Genomic DNA, 10,947 nt, shown 5'->3' on the forward strand with positions numbered 1-10,947 from the left:
GTATGAGAGGTGAGCGAAGTTGAATGGTGAAATGAGCTCCAAGTCTTTCACATTTATATCCTCCTTAGTGTAGGTCTACATGGGGTGTGCAGCCCATGTCCGACCCCCAAACCTACCAACATACGCCATCAAAAGGGGCTTTTGCAAGGTCGGCTTGCCCTCCAACCGTAGCTCCTTTCAACGCATATAAAGGCTCAACACTTAGTCGCATTTCTGCCCAAGTGTCTTTTGTCGCATATTATGTTGCAGGTTTCGTCGCATTTATCGTCGCATGTTGTCCGCACACCGTCGCACAAACGTCAGCACGCCCGAGCGCCTGCCCGTGCGCCCGCCCGCACCCGTGCATGATCGCCTGCCCGGCGCCCGTTGCACCCGCAACCGGAGGTCCTAACAAACATGCTTGAAGATATATGCATCATCTCCATATCTCCATGCGTATTAGCAGGACAGATACACGGGACAGAGCCCCACTTCGAACTTATGGTAATGGAACTTTTGAAAAATTATAACCCAAGACCAAATCATTTTGGGATGGGGCATATATTTTCTTGCCCATTGATCCAAGCTCTTATTGGTCATATTAGCTGCCTCACTTTTTGGTTCTAGCGAACATATGATATAATTTAGGAGATTGGAATTTAGATAGGACTCTAATTCCTTTGAGGATATTTTTCAATTGGATTTCTTTGGGAGGGGGTCTGCAACAAGTTAATGAATTATAAATGAGGGTGTCTACAATATATGAATGAATGAATAGTAATTTTGGATAATCACCATATTAGATAGATAAATTGAGGACATGGGCTAAGATAAGCACCCAAAAAGTACGTAAATCTTTACATGATTCTTTGATCTGGATCTCAATTCGCTTTAAAAAATAAATATTGTTTTTTAAATAATTGTGACAAATATTAAAATTAAAATTTTCTTTTTTATATTTAGTATTATGTTATCAATATATTTAGGTTGTATTGTCTTTGGGAAGGGGTCATAGTCTGGCATATGTATGCAGCTCAAGTTGCACTGCAAGCCTGGGTCCCGATTAATTTTTTGTAAGCAACCTATTCAATGCAACACTTTTTAATTGAAAAATTTGTAATGATATTAATTTGGTTGACCTGTGTGAGGGCTGATAGATGGGGGGTAATTTGTAGTCACCATTTTGTCGGATTCTGTTTGTTTACGCGTATCTTGCTTTCCGGGATAATGCACACGTCTGGGCATATGTGTGCAGCTCAAGTTGCACTGAAGCATGGAAAAGTAAAATGAAAGAGCGCAGAGCATTATGGGTCCCACACTCAAAGGCGTAAGTACACCAGCCTGTCTATGATTAGCAATGTGGACCCCACACGATTGACACATATAAGATAAAATATTTTCCTTATTCTATAGGGAGGCTTCATGTAATCTCATAATTTAATTACATCTTATAAGTATTGGTTTTCCAAAGAATAGAGTGGTTAGTTACTTTTTTTTTTTTCAATGAGCAGTTTGGTTTTATATCAATGAAGTAAACCTTCTTAGCAATGATGAGAGGTTTCATAAAAAAATATAAAGGTTTGGAGGGGAAATGATATTTGTTATTGTTGGTGGTTAGCATCATTAATAATTTACCGCTGGGAAATTTTGTAGTAATCTATTTTGAGCATATTGATTGTCAGTGGAAAAGCAATTTGGTTGAAGCTTGTATATGGAGGTGAGAGTTACATGATAGAAAGTAGGAATTTTAACTTTTATTTTTTGATTCAGAGTAGTCATCTTAAATGTTTTACTAACCTTGTAGCATAGAGGAAATTTTGACTTATATCTGTAAAGTTTAATCTGGAGTACATGCGTGGTGGTTAGCATTAATAACTTACCATTGGGAAATTTCGTAGTAATCTATTTTGAGCATATTGATTGTCAGCAGAAAAGCAATCTGGTTGAAGCTTGTATATGGAGGGGAGAGTTACATGATTGCAAGTAGAAATTTTAACTTTTATTTTTTGATTCGACTAATCATATTAAATGTTGTATTGACTTTGTAGCCAAGAGGAAATTTTGACTTATATCTATCAAGTTTAAGCTGGAGTACATGCATGCAATCTACAGTTTTATGCTTGAGTTTTATCTTTCGAGTATTTTTTTTTGTTTTAATTTATTTGTCGAGTATTTTTTTTTTGTTTTTAATTTATTTGGGTATGCATGCCCTCCATGTCGATGATCATTTGACATAAAATATTGTATGTTGTTTGTTGAGCTTGTAAATATGTTTGCCTCATTGTCAAAAGTTGGTGCTAAAAAATACTTTCAATTGAATGCAAATAGTCATAAAGAGTTTTGCTTTTTCTCAAAGGAACTTACAGTTTACAAGGATTGTAGAAGAATTCCCCAACCGAGTTGAATTATTCTTGCGAGAATTTCTGCATAGTAAAAAATGTCAAATTAATATCACTGTTACATATAAAAATAAGAGGTTAAAACTCACTTTAATGCTATTGAAGTTGAAATATATTTCTTAGAAGTCTAAACAATATTGAAGTTGAAATATATGTCTTAGAAACTTAAAGAATGTGAGATTAAAATGAATATAGATTAATTCATTTGTTTTGTAAATAAATTCACTATCCTATTATTATTACGGATAATTTCATAATTGATTAAAGATGACAATTTTTTATTTTTTAAAATTATATCAATTAAAATCATTCAATTCAATTCATAGTGAATAAATAAGTAAAAATATATTTTAAAATGAAACAATTAACAATTTCGTTGGGCTAGCTTAGCTTTCTATTCATCCATTTTTATAGTTATCCATTGATTCAATTAAGTAATTAAGTTAAGTTTTTTTTAGAGGAAATTATGCTATATTCTCATTTTGATTGTGCTATTTTCATATTGACACTGCAAAGTTAATCCATTAATGCGTTGGGATTGCACTTTTCATTTTTTTATTAAATAATGTTGTATTCTTCCTTGAAAGGCTTATAATAATGGGAGGATGCTAAATTCAAATGTACATGTGTCTTTAAAATTATCACAATTTAACAATCTTATTGGCCTCCCTTTTCACCTTTTGGGGCAATAACTAGTTTCAAAATATCTCTTCTAACTATTCCTCAAATATTGTTACTATTAAATTGTAACTTTTCATGCACTTTCCAAATCCTCCAAGTAACAAAAGGAACAAAAAATTTCGATGGCAGAAAAGGAACAATTATAACAAAGGTGATGACCCTGATTGGGGCACATGCCGGTGGTTGGAAATTCCTATTGGAAGTAATGAGGCGTACATATGAATTACGTACCATCGCCCCCAACACACTCAAAATGATAGGGGCGGTGGCCCTTAGCATGAGTGCATGCAAGGGTGGTGGGAAAGGTGGCAGAGGCTGTAGGTTTTAACCCTGTACAGAAATTACCTGCATACGAATTCTTAAACAAAGAAAATAAACAATGCGAGAGCATAACACATAAAGCACATATGCACAGAGATTTTCCCCTGGATCCCAAAACCGGGACTACCAGCTTGGTTTTTCATTATATTCCTTTCAATGTTACAATATATATTTATACATGTCAAAGCATCCAATACCATGGACCGAAAACCATCGCGTCCAAAACCATGGACCGAAAAACCATAGGTAGGTTCGCCAACCTAATATAGGGTCCAAAATAATTTTTCTCGGGGCGCTACCCCGGACCCCGTAGAGGGGGGCTACCCGCCCCCCTCAAACCCCCCGGTAAACTACGTAGGTTAGTCGTGGAAAGAATATAACACAACCCAACAATCTCCCACTTGTTGTTTTCTTTCCACAGGGGGCCACAGGAGAGCTTAGTCAGTTTTTCAGCCCTGAAACACCCATTGTTTCTCTACACCAAGAGAACTTCTCAGAGCTCACAAATTTTGTCAATGCATCTGCAGTATTCTTCAAAGTGTCCACCTTTACGAGCAACACCTTTTTGTCTTCTATCATATCCCTCACAAAGTGATACTGAACATCAATGTGCTTTGTCTTTGAATGATAAGCAGGGTTCTTTGCCAAGAAAATTGCACTTTGGCTGTCACAGTCTATTCTTATAGCTCCCTGTACCAACCCCATACTTGAACACAATCTCTGCAACCAAACTGCTTCCTTGCTTGCATGAGTGGCTGCCATGTATTCTGCCTCTGTAGTTGATAGTGCCACTACAAATTGTTTCTTACTCATCCAAATGACTGCACCTCCAAATAGGTTAAACACATACCCACTTGTAGATCTTCTCTGATCCAGATCTCCAGCCCAGTCTACATCAACAAAGCCATGAATATCCAACACTCTGTCCAATCCTGGTCTTCCTTGGTAGCACAAACCATAGTCACTAGTGCCAAGCAAATACCTAAAAACCCGCTTCACTGCTGTCCAGTGCTCCTTCCCAGGTTTTGACATAAACCTGCTCAATACTCCCACTGCATGTGCAATGTCTGGTCTAGTACAGACCATTGCATACATCAGGCTACCGACTGCACTTGCATATGGAACACGGGACATGTCCTCTTCCTCTTCTTGTGTCTTGGGACACTGTTCAGCAGATAACCTCACACCTACAGGAATAGGAACCTTCACCGGTTTACTATCCTGCATATTAAACCTCTGCAGTATTGTCTCGACATACTTCCTCTGGTTTAACCAGAGCTTCCTCTTTGCCCGATCTCTTTTAATTTCCATGCCCAAAATATAGTTTGCAGCACCAAGATCTTTCATGTCGAATTTGGAGGACAATTGGGTCTTCAAATCCTGGATAATTTCTTTGTCATTTCCAACCAGCAACATATCATCCACATACAAGACCAGATAAATAACACGGTCACCAATTAATTTAAAATACACACAATGATCTGCTTTGCTTTTGGTGAAGCCAAGTCCCCGTATAAATGTATCAAATTTCTGATACCACATCCTTGGTGACTGTTTTAACCCATACAGAGACTTCTTTAACTTGCATACCAATTCTTTCTTACCCTTCACCGCAAAGCCTTCAGGTTGCTTCATGTAGATTTCTTCTTCCAAATCCCCGTGAAGAAATGTTGTCTTCACATCCATCTGTTCTACCTCAAAATCAAAAGCAGCAGCAACAAATAAAAGTAATCTAATAGAAGTTACCTTGGCAACAGGAGAAAAAATATCACCAAAATCAATTCCCGGCACCTGGGAATAACCTTTTGCTACCAACCGAGCTTTGTATTTCTCCACCTTTCCTTCTGCATTTGTCTTCTTCTTGAACACCCATTTGCTGCCAATGGGTTTCCTTCCAGCCGGCAACTCCACTAGATCCAAAGCCTCATTTTTGTGCAAAGATGCCATTTCATCAACCATGGCCTCTTTCCAGAGTTTTCCATCCTCTGAATCCACTGCTTCCTTCACAGTTCTGGGATCATCATCAGTAACAGACAAAGCAAAATTTGAACTGAAAGCAGATGGACTATACCTTTCTGGCTGCCTTCTTTCTCAAACTTATATTCTCACAGCCGGAGTTTGTGGCTCTTCATCTTCTGATTCCTCCTCTACTGTGGAGTCTGATTCTTCCTCCTTTGGCTCAAACTCTATTTCCCCGTTACTGGAACCTAGGTTAGGGTCTTAGAATTACTAACACTACCAATCCAAATACAACAACAAACTACTTTTCACAGTGGAATATAAACAAGAGTAAATCAACACGTGCACAAATATAAATAACCTTTTTACAATTTTCAACAACCCTACTTTTTTATATTAACAAACTGTAATATAATTATCTAGGGCCCCCGTACCAAGGATATTGTCCCTCATACATCCACTAGTGCAAGAATACAGGAACAAGATACACTAATGGTCTAGATGATGTAATGCACAATCTTAGCTCCTCTTGTCTTATCCTGAACACAACTACGGGTCCTTTTGCTCCCAATTTGTAGCACTACCTCTATTAATGGTTGTTAGCTTGTTAGGGCCTCACCTAGGTTCAGAGTTAATTTAGCCAAATAGATCCCATTACTACTGGCCCTTTCGGCAATAATCCATGGAGCATGGACTGAGGTCTCACCCAAAGTAGTATGGGATGGTGCTAGAACCAGGTTTCCTCACCCTAGAGATGTCTGATGAGTTCAACTGGTTCGTGGTTTGACCCTGTGTGCAGGTTGCTTCGCGCACTTTCCCATTCCTCGCAGCCTGATATCCTGCCTTCACGCAACCCTACTCAAGGGATGAGCATCACGTTCTACGTTATTAATCAAGACCTTACTTGTATTCCAATATTAGTTAATTATCTTTGCCTACTTAAGGGCTTTAAGTTATACTTAACAACATAAACCATTCATACAGGTGCGCGTAGTAAATAAACAATATATTTGCAAATTATACCAATCATGCATTAACCCAAGAATAGATACACAAAATTATAACGAAACTTCTCTTTATTGATTCCTTCCATGGTTACAGACTCGACTTGCCCTACAAACTCAGCTGCAGGGGTCCGCGCACTAAGCTGCGAACTACTAGGTCTCTGTGCACTCAACTGCATAGCGTTCTCCTACTCTACGACCCAAAAACACACTTCAACCTGTGACCCAATCACTTAGACTTTCTCATGCTTCTCTGATATTCCCTATTCTCTATTTTTCCTTCTTACACTTAGAGCCTCGCTCTATTTATACAATCCCATGGTCCGCGGACCATGGTAGGTCTATCCAGTCGACATTACATTACAAAAGTAGGGTGGACAACCCTGTGACTCTATCATACTTTTGTGCCCTGCGCCCACAATTTGTGGAGCTTTATAATAAGATTCAGTCAAAACTTGGGCTTTAAGCCCCAAAACATGCCTTGGGGGCATTCCATGCCCAACAAGCCCTCAAAACAAACATCGTGACTTGCCCTTGAGTCACTCTATCGACGCGGTGATCTTTTTGTGGAGTCCCTCCAACTGTTCTCGAACTGCGTAGAGGTCAGTAACGCACTGAGCTGCTGCTTGCTGGATCTGCTGCATATGCTGTTCTGAGACCTCTATATCAGAAGTGCTTCTCTGCATCTATGCTAGTATCCCCTAGATTTGTTTATAGTCTCGTGCCTTTGTCTAGATCGTTGGAGCGCGAACACTGTGTGCCTACTAGCTAGTCAGATAGCAGACCACCTGTGTGGGGCTTCAAGTGACTGCCATTCACTTTGCCTGGGAAAGGTTCTTTATTTAGTTTGACTAGCTAGATCATGCCTCCATCTGTGATGTCCTTAACAATGTATGGTCCTAGCCAATGCATTCTGAACTTTCCCGGGAATTTATCAAACTTACTATCATAAAACAATACTAAATCATTCACCTCGAAGGTGCGCAATTTAATATGGCTATCATGTTAGGCCTTCTCATGCTACTTTTGCACCTGTTGATGAAAGGCAGTTGGGAACCGTTCCTCCTTAAGTTCTTCCAACTGTGTGAGCCTTTCTTCCAGGGCTTTGCAGTCCATCATACCTGTGAGCGCTGTTATGCGTAGACTAGGTACAATATTCTCCATTGGCATGACAACTTCCATGCCATAAACTAACCGGAAAGGTGTTTGTCCCGTCAGTTTCTTGCACGTTGTCCTATAAGCCCATAGTACTGTAGGTATGCACAGGTCCCAATCGCTTCACTGTGTGTTACAAACTTTGGTTAGCTCAATCTCCAGTATTTTGTTGAATGCTTCTACTGTCCCATTGTCTTGTGGGTGATACGATGTGCTTTTCTGATGATACACCTGGAACTCTTTTATGAGCGCATTGATGGTTTCATTCAGGAAATGTGTAACGCAATCACTTGTTAAGATTTTCGGATAGCCAAATCAAGTCAACACATGTTCAAACAAAAACTTTGCAGCTGTAGCGGTCGTGTAGTATTTGACCGGCTGCGCTTCCACCCAACGAGTCAAGTATTCCGTTGCGGTGATGATGTATCACATGCCCGTTTTTCCCTGAGGTTTGATAGGTCCTACAAAGTTGTTTGCCCACTTTTTGAAGGGTTGCAGCATCATTTTTGGATTCAAAGGCATCTTGTCACTCTACGATGGTTTACCAGTCCTTTGACATATGTCGCAGGCCTTACAGTGTGATTTTGAATCCTAATGAAGGGCTGGCCACCACAACCCTGCGCAGAGAATCTTTTGTGTAGTTGCTCGTCCTGCAGTGCCCCCATGTGCTTCCGCAAGGATTTGACTTCGTTCAAATTCAGGTATGTACCTTCAAAGTATCTCATCATTTCCCATTTTGTATAAGTGACCCGCGATGATACAAAAATGCATCGCGTGCACCACCAATTCCTTCTTCTTTTGGACGGAGTATTCCTTCGGTGTAGTCCCTGTCATCAGAAAGTGGATTATATCTTCAAAGTGTTTGTTTGTGACATGCACAACAAAGAGTTGTGCGTCAGGTAATCCTTCCTCCAAACTAATAGGTTCCTTGCCCATCTCAATACATGAAAAGTGATCTGGTCCTGCATTTAGGTGTCTAGGTTTTACCACGACCTCAAAGTCATATTCTTGGAACAATAAGAGCCACCTACAAATGCACCCCCCAATACAGGCTTATTGACCAAGTATTTTAGCGTGGAATGGTCTGTATACATCTTGAAATGTCCTCCTAGGAAATAGTGCCAGTATTTTTGGAGCGCGTACACCATAGCCAATCCCTCACGCTTAGTTGTGGCATAGTTCTTTTCCGCTTTGGACAACCTGCGACTTGCAAACGCGATAGGGTGATCCGAGCCCTCTCTGCCCCCTTGTGTGAGCATCGCTCCCAGTGCTATACATGACGCATCAACATGGACATGAAACTCCACATCCCATTTTGGGAAGACCAGGATTGGAGCGGAGGCCAATTTCTTTTTTAGGACATCCAGGCTCTTTATGCAATCATCATTCCAGCAGAACGTGACATATTTTTCAATAGTTTATCCATTGGCATAGTGATCTGGGCATATCTTTTGATGAACTTACTATAGTACCCTGTATGTCCCAAGGTTGTGTGCAACTGTTTAACACTTCATGGTGCTTCCAAATTCAGAATTACTGCAATATTTGCAGGATCTACCATTAGTCCCTGTTTGCAGACCACATGTCCTAGTATGCTCCCAAAGGGAACGAGGAACACACACTTCTTAAGGTTTAGCACAATTTGCAAGCATCCAGCATCAAGTGTAAGCTTACTACGTGGTGCTTAACCAATCCAAATACAATCCAAGTATCTAGATAGACCTATAAGAATTTATGGATATATTCTTTGAAGGCGGCTACAACTATGTGTGAAAAGATGGCTGGCGCGTTCTTTAACCCAAACGGCATGACAATGTATTGAAAGTAGCCCCACTCCATCGTGAAGGTGGTCTTGCTCCTATCTTCTGGTGCAATTTTGATTTGGTGATACCCTGAGAACCCATTGGTGAAGGAATATGCTTCTTGTCCATCGAAATTTTTCAATACCTCATCTGTGAACGGGGCTGAGAATGGGTCGTGTACACAGGCGTCATTCAACTTCCTGAGGTCCACGCATATTCTTATTTCACCCTTCTATTTTTTCTCCTGTACTACCATAGGGCTTACCCAGTCGACTTCTTCCACCTGCTTAATAATTCCAGCTGTGAGCATTTTTTCTAGTTCTATGCGAACCTTTTCCTTGTACTTCAGATTCAAGCAGTAAGGCATCTACTTAACTGGCTTAGCATCAGGTTTGAGCGTGATTTTCATCATCCCTAAATCACCAACGATCCCCATTAAGTCCATAATCTTGGTCAGGAATAAGTCTTGGTACTCGCGGGGTAACTCAGTGACCTTATCCACCGTGGCATCATCCAAATAGTCATCGAGCGTTGCATACTTCGGTTTAGCCTCCGTCCCAATGTTTACTTGCGTCGTTTTTACCGGCACGGTGATGTCAAGATCTTCAATCAATGGTCCTTGATTCTCGCGATAGCCTTCATTTTCTAGAATGTTAGCTTTTCGTGGATCTTCATCATCTTCCTCGATGTTTACATTGTAACACTCCAATGCACAGCTCATCTAGGTCACCCATTCCGGCTGAAGCACTTCCATTGGCTCCTGATGTATTTTGAAGATAGCTTCTTTTACTGCTTGTAGCACATCATCAACAGAATCCCACCAACGATCCTCAAACGTGAAGGTTAACAGGAATCCTTCGCGTAGGATATTCCATTCCCTTGTGCCATGGCAGAGCTCCATTTCTATATACCAATTCATGGGCATAATATCCAGGGTATAACATAATAGGTTTACCCACTCAGGTTGGGGCTCTTCCCTGTAGACCTTGGTCCATTTTGTGAGGTGTGCATGTGGATCATCCCGCCTGTCATAGTTGTCTGTTAACCACATCTGAGGCGTCCCAAACCGCATGTGTATCATCCTTCTGCATTTGCACTAGTCCTCAAAACTTCTTTGGTGAGTACCCCACCATCTTGCAAGCGTAGCGCACAGTACCCATTCTAGAGCGTCGAAACACTATTGTTTCGGTACTTCTCTTTCAAATTTGTTCAGGAAATCATCCACCTCACTCAACCTATCATACGTAGGTATATCTATTACCTTTTTTGCCACACAACATAGCGACCTTGTCATCATGTAATAGTTGAGTGTGGTTACCTCGTGTAACCTGTTCTACCATCATTCTATCTCTTTGTTAGAATCTGATGTGCAGGAGCTTTCAGGCTCCCATGATATTCGACCATCCGCTGTTGGATTTACCCAATCTTGCTCCCGTGTGGTTGTCTTGTAGATGCAATCTAGATCATCGTCGCTATAAATGCAAGCTACCTCTCGAGCATTCTAAAGTCTATAAGGCAGCTGAAGCACCTGGAAAGGATCGTCATTCATCCTTCCTTCCTTGCTAAATTTTCAGAAGAATTCGGCCATATGAACTCCTTGAGGGCCTTGGTGTTATGCATGCCTTCATTGAAATCATTACCAAACTC

The sequence above is a fragment of the Pinus tabuliformis genome, chromosome 2_1 (assembly GCF_031772625.1).
Source record: "Pinus tabuliformis cultivar Carrire ecotype Pingquan chromosome 2_1, CPIR1, whole genome shotgun sequence".
In the NCBI taxonomy this organism is placed as follows: Eukaryota; Viridiplantae; Streptophyta; class Pinopsida; order Pinales; family Pinaceae; genus Pinus; species Pinus tabuliformis.